Consider the following 20,285-nt stretch of genomic DNA (forward strand, 5'->3'; position numbering starts at 1 on the left):
GTCCTACCAGCTGAGAGATTACAGGTTGTGTGTATATTCTGACGTCTGTCTGGAGAGAATACATAAAAACAAAGAAGAACATGGTTTTGAGATACAATCAGTGGAGACTAAAGGCACACAGAGTTCCGTAGAAGGAGGACCTGCCACACGGGCGCGGGATGGAAGAGGGGACACACCGGCGAGAGCGCCGCAGGCCTCCGGAACCCAAGTGACGTTCCTCCAAAATTCAGGGCAGGTAAGAACAGTCAGCTGGCGACACTCATCTGTTAGTGTCACACACCAGACAACAGGCAATTAATTAACCCACAGGTACTAAATCCCAGTATTTCCTGAATTCCCCCCTCTTTGAACACTCGGCTAGTAATAGGTGGGAAATTTTCAAATCTCTATCTTGGTTCTTTGAGTGCAGTGGAGACAGGGGGATATTTCATTTTCATCAGATCTCTCTGCATCTTTTCCATGATCCCAGACAAGAAAAATTCATAAACTGCTCAGTCCTCTAAACCGTCTGCTGCGATTCTGACGGTCGCGAGCATCTTACCAGGACACGGTCTCAGACGGGGTCATTCGTCAGACACCAGAGCATCTCGGGACACGCGGCCTCCCCTCCCGTCCCGGGACGCCTTAGGACTCCGCGTGTAGAGACAGGAAGTTCTTGCCTCTCAAGAGGGAAGCCTTGTCGGATGAGGGACAAAGGCTCACCTTGTGCCAAAGCCTTCGCAGAAGCAGGCCTCACAGTCTCCTGTGCCCCCAGCTTTGGGAGCCACGGGAAAGGGGCCGGAGGGGGTCCAGCCCCTGACAGCCCTCCTCCCGCCCTCCCCACCTCCTTCCACCTCCCCGTCAGACACACGCTTACTATCAGGACAGTCCCGTGGGACCTGGGCCCCTCGGTGCCCCCCGCCCCGTGCTCAGCCTCCCTCCTCTGCACACACACACGTCTAGGGCCCCAGGCACTTGGCCTGAGAGCTGGGCTCTGCGCTGGGAAAGGCCTTGGGGAGCACTGCTCCCCGGGGCCGGAGCCTCGTCCCCCTTTGCCAACCCCGGCGGGCAGCGCACGGAGCCCACGGCCTGTTGTGCCCTGGCCACCTGGTCACCCGCCAGGGACCCTCCTGGAGGGGCTCCTTGAGTCCCCGGCCGACCCCAGCTCTGCAGCACCTGCAGGTATGCTGGGTGGGGTGTGCGCTGGCCGAGGGCACACACAGGGTGAGCAGGCTGCAGCCAGGCTTCCGAGGCGGGCACCGTTTCCTCCCCATTTGCACTAAAAATAGCCTTGATTTGTCACCGGTCCTAATGTGCTTGTTCACAAAGGTTGCCATCCGATAAACAAAGAAGAGCCCGAGGACTCCCGCCCTTGGCGACGTGCGCTGGGAACACTCCTGTCCGCAGAGTGTCCGCGGGCACCGAGGGGAGGTGCTGTCTTGGGGGAAAGAGCTCTTCTTTCCGATAAAGAAAATGGGTACCAGTGCTCTCACATCCCTGCAGAGTCCAAAAACAGGAAATGTCGAGAGCTCCTCACCAAGACACTCTTTTATAGTCATCCGTGGCAATAAACAGATTATTTTTAAAAGGAAAGCAATGTAATGCGTTCAGGAAGTTATCTCTGCGAAAGAGGAAAGCTCTTATTTGAAGATTTGTTGCCTCTGATTAAGGACAACAGTGCTTTGAACACACAGGCGGGTGGGCCCTCAGCGGGAACCCTGCCGGGCCGGGCAGCGGGCAGCAGGTAGCGAGGGGAACACTGCGTTTCCGTCCGGTCCCGGGGAGGGAGGGAGATGGCCAGCTGTCAGCGCCTTGGGTCTGAGGGGACAGCCGGCTGCGAAGCCCGCCGGACACAGAACAACGGGCTGATGCCTCTGCAGGGGGGCGGCTGAGTTGAGCATCTGGGAATTAGGAAGCACAGAACAGGAAATCTAGGGAGGCGCTCACGACTTATTTGCAGACAGAGCTCCTACTTGAGAGAAGTGGGAAGTGAACCAGAAATAAACACCATGATCCCAAAGCAAACTGTTTCAACTCGTGTTTCTACAAAATATTTCTGACACTAACACAGATACATGAACAGTATCTGCTGCAACAACGAAGTCAGGCCCTGAGGTTCCAGAGGTCCTCCTCCCGCTTCCAGGGCCCTCAGCCTGGGCTCTGCACTGGCCCGCCCAGCTCGCAGACAGACAAGCACCCGGTGGGTGTCAGCACCCACCTCCTCATTTGAAAAGGACTCAGGAGGAAGCAGAGAGCCCCGGGCAGGCCTGTGGAACCTTGCCCCTCACTTGTTCCCGGGGGAGTGGAGGGGACCCGCACCCCCCACCCCAACCCCGGCACCTTCAATCCCTCCCAGCCCCGCTCCCAAGTCGCCCTGTGGTTCCCCTCAGTTCATAAGCCCCCTGTGTCACCCGGTCCTGGTTTCAGCCCTTCTGGGTGGTTCCCTCCGCGGGTGTGAACAATGACCGGGTCCCTTCCTCCCTGGTGAGTTAAGAACGTGACGGACTCACCGCCATGACAGATGAAGATCTAAGGAACTTTCTTCACTTTTCAATCATATTTTCTGTGTCTTTTTCCTTCGTCCTAGAAGAATTCGTCAGCATTTCCCCACTATTTCTGGGTCTTTTTTTCAGCAAATATGTTTTTGTTTTTGGTTTTTTTTGTGGTACGTGGGCCTCTCACTGTTGCGGCCTCTCCCGTTGCGGAGCACAGGCTCCGGACGCGCAGGCTCAGCGGCCATGGCTCACGGGCCCAGCCGCTCCGTGGCATGTGGGATCTTCCCGGACCGGGGCATGAACCCCTGTCCCCTGCATCGGCAGGCGGACTCTCAACCACTGCGCCACCAGAGAAGCCCAGCAAATATGTTTTAAGTCTAAAAGAATGCTTTCTTCTCCCTCGATTACTCCTTCTTCATCCCATCCCGTTTAGTCATGGCTTTAGTGCCGTATGTTCTCAGATCTCTCGGGTTTTAAGGTCTCATCTGTTCCCCGAGCTCTCTTTGCTTCTCTGAGGTCACTGTCTTGTTTTCTCTCCAGGTAAGGACAGAAAGCCGAGTGCAGACTGGCTTTGCCTCGATACAGGAATTTACTGCTCACAGATGACAGCTCCAGGGTGGACCAGCTTCAGACCATCCTTATCCATCTCTTCTCTCCTGAAGTTCTGAAACAGCCCTTCCCTGGTCTCCCCTATAAAATGGGGCAGATTAGTCTCCTGAAGTGAATTCCATCCCTGCCCTTTTGCTCCTGAAATCCTCAGTGGCTCCGCATCTGCCTCACACTTTCTAATCCCTCGTTCTCATTTACAGTCATGAAGGTAAGATCTCACCCACCCCGAGCAGGCAGAGGCCCCAGATGTTCCTGCTTTCTTCCGCGCAGCCCCTCCGGGGGCGCCCCCGTGCCACGCCCACCGGGAGCAGACTCTGTGGACCCCCGCCTGATAACACGTTTGAACTTCTGGTGTGAACACCACTGAGAGTCTACACGCTCACTCCCAGTCAGGTTCAAACTCCGGCAGTTCACACCTTTGCATGTTACCTGCACCACCGAGCACGGTCATGGCTGATCATCACGAATGAACTATTTTTCCCGTTGCCTCCACGCTTTGACCGATCACTTACTATCGGGGGAAGACTCTCCTGTCGCAAATGGACTCAATGCTACCAAACGTAGGGGAATTTCCGTGTAGCTGTTTGCCTATTTTGAAAATGTATAAAAGACAGAACTTCTGGAAATCTCAACAACTCCCCCAGGGAGCTGGGTCAGTGCTGGCTCCCCTCCCCGGAGACCCAACTCGGCTGGACTTTACACACAGGAGGTGGGACCTCCTGGTACTGAGAAATGGGGACCAGCAAGAGGCACACACAGGAGGAGGTACGAGATCTCACCGTAGAGAATTTAAAAATAATAATAAACCTGTCCACATCAAGTTCATCTACCAACCTTAAGTAGGTATTGGTGCTACTTAATTTTTGCCACTTAAAAAGTTGAGGGAGGATATTGTCGGACTAAATTATATGATGACTACGATTTGTCTCAAAATAATCTGCAGTGGGGGCAGGCAGAGAGGGTAGATGCATAAATAAAATAAGACTGGCTTCTCCTTGATAATTTTTATATAACTGTGGTGACACATCCATGGAGGTCTGTCCAACTCTTTTCTTCTATGTGTGCTTGCAGGAAGGGACTTAACCTCTCAAGCAAATGACTGTGGTTGTACATTATGTGTAGAGGTTATGGCTTTTAAAAAGCTTCTAATACCAAAACCACTCCCAGAGCAGCATGGAATAAGCCACCTTTAAAGCCGGTGTGCTCAGACGTAGCTGGGACCCTGAGCAAATACAGAACTAACTTTCTACACTGAACCGCACTTGTGCGGTGTCCCCCTGGCCAGCCCAGCTCAGGGACACACGGCCGCCAGGCTCCGTAACGTCTCACCACAGTCTCCCACCATGGGGGGCCACGTCCTCAGCCCCCTCCCCGTTTCACCTTACTTCCCTCCACTCAGCTGCTCTCAGGGCCTCAGATCCTCTCTGCTCCCTAGAAAGGCTGCTCCATTGTTCAGAGCATCTCCTCACCCCCCGAATGTGCCATCAGCCTCCAGCTGTGGGATCAAATCCGTCCACAGCTACAGTCTTCAAGATGCCCCGAGAGTCCACGGAACAAAGGAAGATGAATCCCACAACAAGTTAGCTCGAAGTCTTCTCCAAGTTTATTTTACTTAAAAGCAATTTCAATAAAGACACAAGTTTCTGCCTTCATTTCTTCTCTCCTTTGTTTCACATAAGAAATGTTGGTTCTCCTAAGACTGAAGGTGAGGATGATGCCGTAACATCTTTCCCAACAGGTAAGATCGTTTCTGCAGATGTTCTCATACCTGACCCGATACGTGGGAATTACTGTGATTCATGACTCGTACCCAGGGGAGGGGTGGTTGTGAGGCAAGGTGAGAGACTGAGCTTCAAAGAGGCCAGGAGACCTGCATCAGACTCCAGCTGGGAAGCAGCCCCAAAGGCTCCAAGTGTGGTTTTTTCTTTTCTTTCCTTTTTCAATTGAAGTGTAGTTCATTTACAATGTTGTGTTAGTTTCAGGTGTACAGTGAAGTGATGCGGTTATGTATACACATATCAATTCTTTTTCAGATTCTTTTCCCTTAAAGCTCATTGCAAAATATTGAGTGTAGTTCGTTGTGCTATATAGTAGGTCCTTGCTGGTTATCCATCATTCCAATTTCTGCATCTTCTGCTGCAGCCCCTGCCCACCTTGCTCACCATATTTAACACACAAGTACACAGGAAATATTCGGTGACCGCACATGAGTTTTTAAGTGTGGCGACAGGGTTGAAAACTCTAGGAGCTGTGCAGGTTTAGATGTGTATCCCGGAAGTGAATTTATTATTTACTAGAATAAATTTTGGATCACTTCCATTAGTACATACAACCATAATTTTTTTAACCACAAATATTAATTCTACAGGATTTAGTTCACATCGCAAAACCTGGCTTGACCAACCAGCAGCACAAATACCTAAGAAAATAGTAAGTCTTGAGAATAAAACTGCAAACAAAAAAACAAGTAAGTGGGAGATGTTGCTTTTTAAGTCCCAACACAGCAAAAAAGTAGTACAGTCTACCCTCCATATCCATGGATTCTGCATCCCTGGATTCAACCCACTGTGGATTAAAAATACGTGAAAAAAATTACAGAAAATTCCAGAAAACAAAACTTGAATTTGCAGAGTGTTGGCAGGTATTTACATAGCATTTACGTTGTACTCACGACTATTTACAGAGCGCTCACACTGTAGTAAGTACTGTAGGCGATCCAGAGATGATTCACAGTATTGTGGCAGAGGGCGCACGTAGGTTACTTGCAAATCCTACACCATTTCAGATAACGGGCTTGAGCATCCACCAATTCTGGTATCCGCGAGGGCTGTGGAACAATCTCTGGCGGATACCGAGAAATGGCTCTAAATATTTTCACTTAGATTTGCCATTTAAGACAATGCAAATTAAGAAAAGCTGAGAAAACATGCAGGACATAGTCAAAAACAGGACATAAATGTAAAAGGAGACATTCTGCAACCAGCAACACAGGTCAAGTCTCAGCCAGATGTTAAGTCAGAAGTGCTCCCGCCTCACGGCTGTTCTCGTCTTTTATTCTGGGAGGCCTGCCTGTGGGCCGCCTGAGCAGATCCAGAATCAGAAGTGTGCTCTCTTCCCCATCAGTCCCTTGTCTCCTCTGTCTCTTCTTCTCCGTTTCTGCTCTAAGTAAGTCTTTGTTCCGCAGTTAAGACCAAAGACAGGAGGGGAGTCAAAGAAAAGAGCCAGAAGGAAAACGGGGTGAACGTTAGAGCAGGAGCAAAAGAATCCTTTCCACGAAATATCACCCAGATCCGGAAAAACTCGAAGACGTATAAGCAAGACTCCACAGCTTAGAACACCGCACTCTGAAGAATCATCCGAGGACCACACTCCAAGGCAGAAAGGATCAGTGGGCCGCACGGTGGGCTTGACTTCTACCATCCCTAATACAAATGACCCTCATCACCCCAGCAAGATGAGGCAAACCCGACGGCCTGCAAGGCAACAGTACACACGGAATCCCTGCCCCGCTGGAAGCCAAGCCCCAGTTCCAAGCTCTGTCTGGACACAGAGGACAAGTCCCCCACCAGCAAGCCCGCTCGGCACCCTCACCCGGCAGGCCTGCCCTCGGGTCTTCTCTCGCGCCTGCCTCCTGGCGCTGGCCTGGACCCAGGAAGGCTGAGCCTTCTTTCTGCTGGTTGCACCTGGGACTCTGGGCATAAGGGGAGACCGTGCCTGGGTGGCTCCCAGCCTCAGTCCCCTCCTCACGAGATCCCAGGTCCCAGAACTGCGCTTCTGCTTAGTTTCTGCTCCAGATTTGCTCCTGGGGGCCTCTCTCTCAGAGACAAACGTCCCATCTTGACCCCCAGGAGCGGGGGCTGGGGTGCTGACACCCCCGACACATCCCCCAGGATGCTGATCCCGCCGACCCTCCAGGGCCCCTGGCTAGCGGTCCTGGGAGGGAGCCCAGTACGCAATTCCCTCTGCATGTCTCTCAGCCCCCACCAAGCCCTTCTCTCTCAGGATGGGGGCTGAGGTTTAAATCTTATGACGATAAGTAAGAATATAAAAGAAAAATGGCCTACACGATATATTGTTTATTGTGAAATTCTGCTCACCCTTAAGGGGAGTTCTGAGGGTTTCCAGAGGCTGCTTTTACAGTTAACCTGTGGGCAATTTACCCAAGGAATACGTTTCAAAATAAACTTCCACTGAATAATTATAGGCAATAAAATGTACCAGCTTCTCCTTTTCCTTCATTAATGAATTGGGGAACATAAAAGTTCAATTAAAATTAAAGGCACAGGGACTTACCTGGTGGCTCAGTGGTTAAGAATCCGCCTGCCAATGCAGGGGACACGGGTTCGAGCCCCGGTCCGGGAAGATCCCACGTGCCGCGGAGCAACTAAGCCCATGCACCACAACTACTGAGCCTGCACTCTAGAGCCTGCGAGGCACAACTACTGAGCCCGCGTGCCACGACTACTGAAGCCTGCGTGCCTAGAGCCCGTGCTCTGCAACGAGAGAAGCCCGTGCACTGCAATGAAGAGGAGTTCCTGCTTGCCGCAACTACAGAAAGTCCACGCGCAGCAATGAAGACCCAACACAGCCAAAAATAAATAAAATAAAATTATAAAAAAATATTTAAAATAATAAATAAAGGCACATGCACCACTTAGCTCTTCCTTCAGTCCCTTTAATTTAATAAAGCACTGGTGTTGAAAGGCCACTGTAAGACAATGAATATTAGTGCTCGGGGCTGACACCCAGCTCACACCGTCAAAGCAGGGCACGTCCGCTCACCTCGCTCCATCGGAGCCCAGAGCTCCCGCAGCCCGCAAGGTGCTGGCCCTGTACAGGCCAGGCTGGGAGAGTGGGGACGAGGCGCGGAGGGCGAGCTCCAGAGGGGGTGGAGGCTCTGAGGCTCCCCCAGAGTCTGCTGAGAAAAATACAGTGACGCAAAGGAGACAGGGGTTGTTTCATACCTAGAACAAGATGATTCATCAGACACTCTGAAACGAAACTGGAAACCAAAAATAAGCCTCCAACCCCCACCCAGTGAAACCACTGCCTTGTCTGTCTGTCCTCAGAATGTGCTTTGACCTCCCACTTGAAGGAAAAACACAGCCGTGCTTCCATGGCGTCCTAAGACTTGCATTCCCTTCTGTAACTGATGTTCCTTGTAAGACCTTTAGTCATTCGAGTCCTAACTTTTATCATCGTGTTCTTTACAGCCACATCACTCTATTTAACAAGTGAAAAAATAAATGAGAAACTTAAATGAGGGATGATGGGAAGGAAGGTCAGGCAGCAGGTGGACATGTGGTCCAGTCGCTGGTCTGGTGAAGCCAGCCCTGAGGTCACTGAGCTGCATCCCCGTCGGGAGGGACGCCCGCCTCACCCCAAGGCCAGTGTCACCCACAGGGCAGGGGCCCCCAGGAGGGCCTCTGTCAGCAGCCTGGCCACAGAGGCAAAGCTGAACGCAGAAGCCAATGCGCCCGCAGTCGCAGTTGGCACAGGGTCTCTGCATAGGCACAGTACTGCAGACCGCAGACGTCTAGAGCCTCAGAAGGGTTTAATTTAGAAATGACACGCACTTATGTTCTCTTAATCAGGAGAAAACATTGAAAAGGCAAGAAAGGACACAATAGTCTCCAAATCCAGCAACAAGTCAATAGCAACAAAACGTCTGCCTCTCGGAGTCCATTACAATCTACAGGCCACATTCCCTCCGTCCCAGAGACCAGAAATATTTCAGCTGGTCCCAGTGTGGACGATTAGTTTTGAAGTTTTAAAGTAATTACCTAATTACTTATGTGGTCACGTAATGTCGAGTTTCATTTGCAATAAATCAGTGATTCGTCGAAGGATGATCCAGGACTAAAACAGTTCCCTCCATTAATCAATAAAGGTCCCTTTTCCCGGCAGTGCGTCCCTGTCAGGAAAATCACTATATACACAGAAATGCCCCCAGAGCATCTCGGATTAAGAAGCACAGAGGGAGAATGTATCCAGAGCCTTGAACCCTGAGGGGTGGAAACCCACGGCTTAGACAGCGGAGCCGGTCCCCACACCAGCCACAGACTGTGAGCCAGAGACGGGTCTGGGGAGCGTCGGCCGCCACCCGGCCTCTCGGGATCAGACCCAGACCAGCCGCAGGCATCCAGCGACACAACGTCCCCTCTGCTTCCCGCGAGCTTCTGCTGCATCGAGACCCAGAGCCCACTGGGGTTCACAGCAAAGGGTTCCAGAGCCCGAACCCCACCTTGCACCATCAGTCCCACACGGCCGGCAACAAACTAGGGGGACGAGTGAGTCTATAAGGAGGTCTTGTCATCCAGCTGTGTAGACACCGAGGGCCAGGTAACCCTCCCAGGCAGAGCTGGGGTCTCGCGGCTGCCTGCCCCAGAGGGCCCAGGGACCCCACAAGCCCTCATCAGCTTCACCTCTCAGCATGAACGTTTATCAAACACTTTCCCCCAAACAGCTCGATCTGTTTCCCAAGAAGGATACTGGGGGCGGGGAGATATTGGTGCTGGGCAGCAGCCTCCGGCCCGCCAGGGCCTCCTGCTTAGCCCCTTGCAGCAGGCAGCAGCGTGAAGATGCTCACAGAGGCTGTAAGCACCGGCACAAATGCACGGGCGCGAGGACGGAGGGGCTCTGAGGGCTGCGGGGACGATGGTGCCCTGGTCACTTCCATCACTGTGCTCCCGCCCCTCCTGCCTCAGCCACTGGATCCAGAGTGGAAAGACCCTCAGCCTCTGCCCTCCTCTCTACCTTCGGGTCATTCAGGATAAACCCCGCCCAGCACACACCACGCCCTGCAGCCTGTCCTCTGCCTGCAGACTCAGGCGCACCCGCAGCCCTTTGTGCCCCAGCCTGTGTGCCCTCCTTTCTGCCTCCCCTGGCCCAGCCTGTTTCTCCTGTGGAACTCGCCACTTCTTCCAGGAAGCCTGCCTTGACTGCCCTGGATTACACGTCTTTCATCTGTCTTTCCACAACATCTGTGGCAATGCTTTCAGTCCAGCTGAGGGCCCTGTGTTCATCTTCGTGTCTCTGCGGTGGGGGCTCATTCGTCTTTGTGGGGCTCCTTCATCAGTGGTGGCAGAGTCAGGCCCCAGGACAGGCCGGGAAGGACCGAGTCCAGTGTGAGATGCAGCTGCAGGTCACGGTTACAGCAGCCCTTCCCCGTGCTGCTGGAACAACCCACGTGGAAGAGAGGAAATGGGCCAAGTCTCTGGCCACCTGCACTTCTGCCCACAACTGCTCGAGGCCAGAGAAACGGAAGCGCAGCTACGTGGTCCTCCCCTCCCCCCTCCTGCTTCCACCACCTCTGACAACGGGACAGCCCCTAATCACAACAGCTCTGCGTGCTTAGCGCCTACTGTATGCAGAGCAGAGGTGACCGCTGGCTTAGCGCCTACCGTATGCAGAGCAGAGGTGACCGCTTGCTTAGCGCCTACCGTATGCAGAGCAGAGGTGACCGCTGGCTTAGCGCCTACCGTATGCAGAGGTGACCGCTGGCTTAGCGCCTACCGTATGCAGAGATGACCGCTGGCTTAGCGCCTACCGTATGCAGAGCAGAGGTGACCGCTGGCCCTGCCTGACCTCACCTGACCTTGACCTCGGGCTGCGAGGCAGGCACCCGCTTCAGGCCCAACGTTCAGACGGGGAACGTGAAGCTGTGAACTGCGCCGGGCAGTTACATGCTCAAGGGCTTGACGGTATAAACCACTCTTATGGAGGGTAAATGGGTGCTGTTGAAATACTCATTCCTGAAAGAGTGGCAGCAGCCCTTCCTGTCCTGGGGCATCCCTCCAGGGACTTGGGAGTCAGGGCCAGACCCGCAGAGGCAGTGGAATTTCCTGCCACTAAAACTGAAGAAAAACAGGTGGTTTCGAGGAAGAAGAGTTTGCTAAGAAATTTTACAGAACTGCTGGTGTCCATCTGATGCCGTCGTATTTGTTTCTCCATGAAGACAGCTCACCGCATTCTTTGGATTGCATGTCTCCAATCATCTATATTTGCCCAGATGGAGCTTGTTAGACTTTGATTTTCTGTGCTGAACGCAAACACAGAATGTTCAAACAAATTAAATTTGGGAATGTTTAAAGAAGGCCCAGCACCGTCTCTGAGCAAGCGGCAGTGGCTCGCGGACACCGCCCTGTGTGAGACACTATCAGGGTTTGTCAGACAGTGAGCACAGCCGCAAGTAACCGTGTTCCGCAGAACTGCTCTCGCACTGCATGTGTGCTCACGACCAAGGCTCCGGCCTGCACTGGGAGGGTTCCGTTGGCCGGAGGGGTTCATCACCAGTCCGGACCTCCCAGCTTGGGAAGAGCTGGGCAAGCAGAGTAGCTCTGCCTCCCGGTCGGGTGGGACGGGAATTTGATGGCAGGGAGATAGGGGAGAGGAGGGAGGGGGAAGGGGGGGAGGTGGGGGGGGATTCGAGCAGGGGCCGCTGGGCCTGGGCTTGGGTGGGAAGGCTGTGCGTTGGGGGCGGGAAGGCCCGGGCAGGGCGGGGGTGTCTGGAGGTAGAAGATGCAGCAGGATTTCTGGGTTTCCTGTGAGACGGGGGGTGTAGTCTTTCTCCTTCTCCACCTGCCCCCCAGAACCTTGGGCCTGTCTTCCCTGCTCCCCAAAAAAGCTGCGCGTTGGGACATCCGGGTCGATCTGAAAAGGAGCTGAGTCTGCGTCCGCACCTGGTGGACCCACTGCGCCACAGGGGCCCGGGGCCAGAGGGGGGAGGCTCTGCTCTCTCAACCCCAAGGTCCCCGCTAGGGGGTCATGTTCCCACACGCGAGCCACACCCCTGCGGAGGGCAGGACTCCCGGAGAGGCCAGCGATGAGGACCCCGCGGCCCAGGTCAGCACGTGGTTAGCCTCACCACGTCCACTCATGGAAACTCAGGAAACGGCAGAAGCAATTCATCACCACTGATAAATTTCTAGGGAAGAAAGACAGCTAATCAAGGGCACACAGTGACATGACACCTGGGCAGGGGAAGGTGTGGGTGAGGCTGGCCGAGTGGAGCCGGGGTGACAGAGGAGAACCACAGGTGTGTGCGGGGCTGAGCAAACGCCCAGGTCAGCTGCCCGACGCGATCCTGAATGCAAGGAGAGCGTGGGGGCAGCTTTATACCCACCAACATACATATAAGCACCTCAGTTTCCTCACCTGTAAAATGGGATAGTAACTGTGCAGGGGGGCCCCCAAGAATTACGAAGAGTAAATGAATTATTAGGTGGGATGCACTTGGCAAACTTTTAATCGGGGAGTGAGAATTTTAGATCCCTAAGCAACGAGGACCTATTGCATAGCGCAGGGAATTATACCTGATATCTTTTAATAACCTATGCTGGAATATAATCTGCAAAAAACCCAAATCACTAATCTGTACCCCCAGATCTAACAGAATATTCTAAATCAACTATCCATCAATAAAAATAAGAACCTTGGATTCTACCCCAACTTCACTTTCCGGATTTAAAACCTAAGGTCCAAAGAGTTTGACTGGCTGTGTTAACATCACGGAGTCGGTGAATTAGGGAGAGACCCGGGGTGAGAACATATTTGTCATGGCAGCTATGGGAGCAAGGTCGGAGCTGAAAGGTGGAGAGGAAATGGACCAGCGCAGGGAGCAGGGAGCGTGAGCCACAGGTCAGCCCCAAGCGTACGTGCACACGCCTGCACACCCACGCACCCCGGAGCCCCAGGAGGTCATGACCATCAGGAAAACCTCGGCGTAACCCCCAGTAAGCAGATAAGGGCTCACGGTGCAAAGGGAACCCCTTCAAGGTGGAGGCCAAAGACAAAGGAAGACGCCCAAATCCACGGGGTGTACAGACAGAGTGCGACTCCAGGGACACAGGAAGGAATGAACCCCCGGCCGTCCACCTGCCCCAGCACACGCTGTGCCCTGACGGCAGCCGTCCCTCCAGCAGATCCCAACCGCTGCCCCCAAGACCCCGACTCATGGCGCGCCCGCCTCTCCTGGCCCGGAACCTTCCCTTCTCCTCATCTGCACCGTCCCCCCTGCTCAGAAAAGCTCACTCATCGGGGAGCAGAGCCCGGGCTCGGGAAACAAGGAGCGCGTCTGCCAGCACGTGGAGGGCAGACGCAGCCCAGAGGTGCGTGTACCTCCGTCCGTGACGCCACGGGGTGCTGTCCCTTCCCATCACCATCTCAGGCCGCCTTTCCCCAGTAGTCACCGGGCTCAGCTCCTTCTGGGGAGAAAGGGTCCCTTTGCCCACGGGGCTCGGGCAGCATCTGTTTCTCCAAGACGCAGCTGCCTAACGGGCCTGCTTTTCACCTTGGCCGTTTCTGTCAAATGACCACATTTCCTGAGAAAGGGCCTCTGCCTGGCCGTCCTCTGAATGGAAGTGAAGCACTTCAGCTGAGTAGAGATACCTTTCTCTTTCCTCAGTCCAAACAACTGAAACCACTTAAACGGAACCAGGCTCCACCCAAAGGCGGCCCCTAAAGCCACCTTCCTCTCGGCTCCGTGTAAGACCAGCCGGGATCAGTGCCGGCCCCCAGACCTCACTCTGGGTACTCGAGGCTGCTGCCCTAAAAACCTCATGCCATAAACCACTGGTTTCCCAAGCCAGGTCCCTCACGCTTCTGTATGAATTTACACTATTTCTTCTACTGTAGAAGGACTGGTTCCCCTTCTGCAAGCAGAATTCATGTCCGAATTCACAGGAAGAGACACTCAAACCTGGGCACCTGGGATTGAGAGCAGAGATTGTGACAATTTCAAGGAAACCTCTGACGCAGACCTCTGAGCGCCCCGCCACGGGTATGTGTGCGTGTGTCCCCCCAGTCTGACGAAAAGAGCAAAAATACAGGCACCATGTGAAAAACAGTAACCATCTCCTTGGATGAGCGAGTAAAGGATGCCGAGGGGAGGAGGTCGGGTTTGAGCCGCGCCAGTCCCACCACTTAGGTCCCAGAGTGCTCCTCCCGGGTCAGAACCTTCCTGCTGCCGCCGCAGCCCTGGACCAGCTGGACGGACCCCACAGAACAGGCGTGGGCAGGAGATGCAACCATTTCAGCTGCTATAGCCGCCTCGTGCATTTATTGTTTTCAGATCCTCGGATGCTAACAGGCATTAGACAATATCCAACAACCATTTTTTTAAAGTGAAGTATAGCTGATTTACAGTATCACATTAGTTTCAGATCTACAGCAAAGTGATTCATTTATACACACATATATCCATTCTTTTTCAGATTCTTTTCCTTTATAGGTATTACAAAATACTGAATAGAGTTCCCTGTGCTGTACAGTAGGTCCGTGTTCTTTATCTATTTTATATACAGTCATGTGTATATGTTAATCCCAGACTCCTAATTTATCCCTCCCCCCTTTCCCCTCTGGTAACCATAAATTTGTTTTCTACGTCTGTCTCTTTCTGTTTTGTAAATAAGTTCATTTAAATAAGTGCCCCCCACACAGTCCCGACGCAAATATTTGGCACCTCTGAACAAAACTGTCCAACTGTAACTCAGGAAGCCGGCACCTGCCGGGCCTTCACTGCCCGGGGCTGAGCCCAGATCCCGGGGCAGTTTGCTGGGAGGGCGCCCCACACTGCAGAAGGAAGCCGTGAACGGTGAAGCCACCCGCCGGGTTGGTATTCTGCCTCCAAGTTGACTGACAGAAAGTTGGAGTGGGACCACCAGCATCTCCGAGGTCCCCGATCTTGCTGGCGGAGCCAGGGGTCCTGACCACATCCCTTCCCACGAGGGCCCCAGGAGGTGGCCTGTCCAGGGAAAGTCCATGGTGGGAGTGGAGCGGGGAAGATAAAGGCGAGAAGCTGTACATCCCTGACCCTCAGATGCAACAGTCCCGGTCAGGACCCCCCTGCCCTTGGTCACCTCCCAGCTCCACACCCGTCGTTAGCTCCACTGTTGGAGCCGCAGAGGCCTCTGTCCGAGGCTCTCACACAAATGTGTACGATGTATCCAGAGCAACTAATCAAACCTGCTCTGGGACACAGAGCGGTCCAGCGTGACACCTGCCCGGCCAACGTCCCCAGACACCTCTGCTCTGGGCCAGCCGCTCAGACGCCTCCCTCTCCCCGCGGCCCGCTGCACGCATCGCTCCCACGTTGCACCCCCCATCCCCAGTCCTCCAGGGCGCAGGGCTCTCAGCCAGTGTCCCCTCTGGACGCCTTCAACCCTGCAGGGCCCAGCGAGGCCCGACCCTCTCCGTGAGGCTTTCCTAACCACGGCACGCACCGGACTCCGGGTTCTGTCTGCACCCTCCATTCACACCACCATGTGCGTGACACACAAGGGATGGAACGGTTTCTAAGGACCCCTATCTAAACAGCTTATCCTCAAAAGGACCGAAGGCACATTCCAAAGAACAGTGCTCAGTACATCTCGGGCATTTACTCAGGTAATTACTTACTTATCCACAGACTAGAAAAGAAGAAGCACAGTAGGCTGGAAGGAACCTGCCCAGGCCACAGGCCGCGGCTGGAAGGAAGCTGCCCAGGTCACAGGCCGCGGCAGCATTCTCGATGCTCAGTGAAGCACTGTCCATCCATTAAAATCATCCCCTTTATCTGGGATCAGTAACGGGACAGGGTATCCCGTGCTGGGGGAAAAGAACTACAAATTAGCAAAGATGCAATTAAATCGGACAACATTCTAGAGGGTAACAGAGAGATGGGAGTGAGGGTCCTTGAGACAAAGTCCCACAGACCAGGCCCAGGACAAGGATCCCACCTCTCGGCTGACCGTCACCCTCCCAGCAGCACCTGCTGCCTTAGGGAAGGAAGTATAGGGAGGAAAAGGAGGAAAGTAGAATAAAATCAGAGAAAAAGACAAAGGAAAGATGGAGAGAAGAAGTACGAGAGAAACAGAAAAGAAAACACCGCTCTCCCACTGGCTAGTACTGAGGCTTCAGATAAACTGAAGTCATCCCTCACTGTAAAGAAACCACAGGGATGTCCCCCGTAGGCACGCAGCCCTGTGAGCAGAACCCGTGCAGAGACACACGGGACAAGATGGACTTCAGCAAACTCAAGAACAAGATTAAGTAACAGGAGAAAGGGCGCCTGCTCTGCAGAACGGGGCGCTTCTGCGAGCCCAAACTGAAAGGCAAACAGAAATAAAAGAGAACGAGATGGGACCCAAATGAAGACAAAAATGAGAAAAGTGAATGTTTAAAAAATCATACTCGAAGTCTGACATTAACGAAAATAAGGAGAGAGGGGGGAAAAAGGGTTACAAATGTCATGCATGACTTTGAAAAACTCACTACCTAAGTGACTGGCCAGTTGACTTCCACATAGGACTGGGGACCGTGTTGAAAAGAAAGCCCTGCACACTCCAAAGGGCTCTGTAGAAACGTAAGCCAAGGTACTTACTAACAGTGCCCCACAGAATCTGGAGAAGGCTTGGTGGAGGCAGGAGAGCATGACCCCTAATGAGAAATGACGTCAGCTATGGCCGGGGAACCAAGCAGCCTTCCTCTCCAGGCATCGAGGCTCTTACTCATCCATGTGTCAGAGAGCAAACCTCCAGGAGAAGTTTGTAAACATTCAGGCAGGTTCGTCACCCGAAAAGGGGGCGAGGACACAGCCCCGCTTCCTTGGGGCGAGGGTAAGTCAGAACCACTTTCAGTAACTGACTTAATCGAGCGCCTTGGGGTCATTTACTTAATATAGGGTCTGCTATTTCCGTGGGTGGCAAGCTTTCCAAGCTTGGCCACCTGTTCTGCTGCAAGCCTGCCTGTCTTGAGCCAGCCACTGTCGTGCAGCCAAAAGGTGACAGGGCGGCACAGAGCCGCGGGCATTGGCCTCACGGCCACGTGCAGTGCTGCGGTCCCTCCGCTCACCTGGAAGGCTGCAAAGTGGTCTCCAAGAAAGGGATTCTTAATGGCATTGTTGATATTGTTTTTATGCATTCTCTTTCTTGGAGACTCTGTTGATGTCATTTTGAAACTCTGACCTCCTTGCACCCTGGGTAGGTCCTGTCCGGAAGAAATTTAACACTGGGAGAACTACGTCCGAGGCCACACAGCTTGACCACAAAGCCACAAAGAGGATTCTCTGTTCCTCGTGTCCAGGCTGTTCTCCTACGGTCCTAAATCAGAACCTCTCTCCCAATCTGTAGCCACGAGTAGCTAAAGTAGACTCAGATTATTCACACAATGTTCCCAGCAGTTCTGTAATGATGTCGTTCAAAAAGTCTACAGCGGCGAGGCGGCGTTGTTCTGTTTCCCCGTTAGTACAGCACGTCCACCAACTTCAAATCCCTGCCACAGACGCTCGATTTTTGTTCTGTGCTTTCCCAAGAGCAGCTGAATTGGGATTAGCAATTTTGGGGGAAAGTAGCAAAATAAAGGCAATTTGTACAAAAGAAACTCCACCCATCATGCTCTGGCTGACACACCTCTTAGTCAAAGGTTACTGGCCTGGTTTGCTGAGCGATGGGGCCAGAACCTCAGTTCACATGACCTTAGTTATAAGTGTCTCTCCGTCCTCCCTGCAAGGACATTCTTCCCTCACTTAGTTATGAGTCTCACCATTCTGCTGAATGACAAAATCAAGAAATGTCTCTATTGTGCGTTACCTGGATTTGCTGTTCCTCGGAAATTTCTTTAACAAGGATCATCTTTAACTAGAAGGTAGAGAGCACCCTTGTGCCCATAACTCTCCCAGGGAGGCCCGTCCAAATGCTCTCCACTGCCCACATGTCGTTTATCTACCACGTGGAGACTAAAGGCTTGGGAAAGAATTCCACTGGGCAGATCAGAGCTACACAGAAACCACGTGTTTGTTTCCTGGTGAAGAGATCACCTGGGTCTCAGAAGAGCGGGAGAATTTCCTCTGCTTTTTTTTCCCGTGTCGCTAGGAATCACCCCTCTGTCCACCCATCGTCTTCCAGTACAGTGAAGTCAGCATCGTGGTGACTAGACTCGGTAACTGTTGCACTGTGCAGAGATTTCCAGTAACGTGGAAGAGATGAGGATGGAGTTCCTGATCAAATGAAAAGATCTTTGAAACTGCCAGTGCCAAGGCTGGCGGCGTGGGCCTCCACCTCCCATTATCTGCGATGTGTGTGGCCAGGGTAAATGGCAGGGGACACTGTTGGCTGCTGTCGCTGAGGCTGTAATTCCAGGCCCCAGGAAGGCGGGGCTGGCTTCTACCCACGGCTCTAAACATCACGCACAGACTGCAAGATCCAAGCGAGGTCTCGAGCCGACACCTACTCCTGAGCTGCAGAACCCGGCACCTACCACCCGCTGAACAGGTCCTCTGGGCGTCCAGCAGGCAACGCAGTTCCGGACATCCACACGGAACTCCTTCCCCACCCCCTCCCTGCTCGCGCAGGACATGGTCCCAGCGACAGCACGTCCTCCACCCAGTGACGCAGGACAGAAAAGGGGAAGTGGTTTCTGTTCCCCACACTGACCCGTCTCTCCGCCCTATCTTTGTATCGCCAGCCTCGGCCCCCCGGCGGGTTCCCTGGGTTCCTGCAGCATCACCACCCCCGGCCCCGCCCGGGCCCTCCAGGTCCAGTTCCGTCTCAACCCATTCTGCATGGAGCATCTAGACCGACTCTAAAATGAGAACCTCAAATCCTCCAGGACCCTCGTCATCCTCAGGGAGGAGCCCAAACCCCTGGGATGGCGCCCGAGGCCCGACCTGCTCTCCCGCTCTGCCGGCCCGGCCTCACCCACCCCCTCCTCGGCTCGGCGCCGTCAGCCCGGACGCTGGCTCCGCCGTTCCGCTCTCAGGGGGCATCTCTGACCCACCCTCCGCGCTTCCAGAGCACTCTGGGCCACCCTGCCCGCACACAGCCGCGTCCTGCTCTGTCGCCCCCTGTCCGCAGGGCCCTGCGGGCCGGGGGGTACCTTACTTGCCCTCATGAGGACAGTCGCACCCCCAGACCCAGAGCCTGGGCCCGCACTTCAGGGGTCCTCGCCTTCACAATCTCAGCACAACCCACGCCCCGAGGGGTCGGGGTCGTGACCAGCTCTGCTCAGGATCCAGGAACTGCTATTCCAAACTCTCAGCCGCAGAGTCAAACCCCACGAAGGTGGGTGCCGTGAGGGTGAGTGAGGTGACCTGGGAGACAGGCGGACCGACAGACGGACACGGTCCGCGGCGCGGTTGTGGACGGCCGCACCGAGCTAGAGAAGGCGAGTCAAGCCCGCTCTCGGTGTGGATGCCCTTCCCACTGGTGCCACCTGCACGTTTTCTCGCTTCTCTTCACGCGCCGATGCATGATTTAAGAAGCACTGTGGGATCTGCAAAACTTGCGAGGGGCAGCTGAGGAAGATTTTACAATATTCAACAATTCACATCCTTCCTGAACGTGTACCTGTTCCCCTGAACATCCGGACACACGCATGAACGTGCTGCTGACTCTTTCACCTCCACTGCGTGGAACCAGAGGCCACTCTAAGGGAACCACAGGCTCCTCTAAGAAACGGTAAAAATAGCGACATGAGTGACATCAATTTATGTGATGAAGTACAACGTTCTGTAAAATTTTTTCTGGTAACAAAGTTATGAGACCTCATTACAAAGGTGGAGCAGGATATACAAAATTCCCAGTTTATATCTAAAGCTAAATACGCCTTAAAGAATCTTATGGATGACTTCAGTTGCTTTTGGCAGAATTAAAGTTTTCTAAAATTAAATGAATAAAAAGTTAAGTACGCTGACTCAGCAAAGGTTATGTAAGTTGACATTACTGCTCATAAAGCACAGTGTGTGTGGAAAACCTGATTACAACAGCATAATTAGTTAATTTTGCCGAATTTAAGGGAAGAAAAATAAAATGTCTGGAATAACGTATGTTGTACATTATGTGTGTTTTAAGTTTATTACTCATCCAACTGCCATTAGCCTGTCACCAACCAGACATGAATATTTAAATTCAGTCATTATGGGTATTTTATTGATTTTCAATCATAGATAACGCATAGTTTTAAACTTACTTTTTGAAATTTTGGTGTTTGGCAACTCTATTTGTCGAGGTGGGAATAGATAACATGTCTTACTTACAACTTTTAAATGTTTTAAATATGGGATAGGAGGGCCTCCACTTACACACTTCTGGGCCTGTTGTGAGAGTGGTCACTGATTGCACAGCCCACTAGTAGCCTGCCTGCTCAATAAATATTTCTGAAATGAAATGCATGTGTATACATGTCTAAGGTTACACAGGCAAATTTAAGAGTTATGGGAATTGTTTA

At 53.1% G+C, this 20,285-nt stretch overlaps 1 protein-coding gene across 1 annotated transcript in view; it reads right to left on the bottom strand.

Moving 5' to 3' along the window:
- RPS6KA2 (ribosomal protein S6 kinase A2) overlaps positions 1-20,285 on the bottom strand; it is a 296,958-nt gene that overhangs the window by 207,010 nt on the left and 69,663 nt on the right. The gene's annotated exons all lie outside the window — the stretch shown is intronic.

This window comes from Tursiops truncatus, chromosome 12 (assembly GCF_011762595.2).
Source record: "Tursiops truncatus isolate mTurTru1 chromosome 12, mTurTru1.mat.Y, whole genome shotgun sequence".
In the NCBI taxonomy this organism is placed as follows: Eukaryota; Metazoa; Chordata; class Mammalia; order Artiodactyla; family Delphinidae; genus Tursiops; species Tursiops truncatus.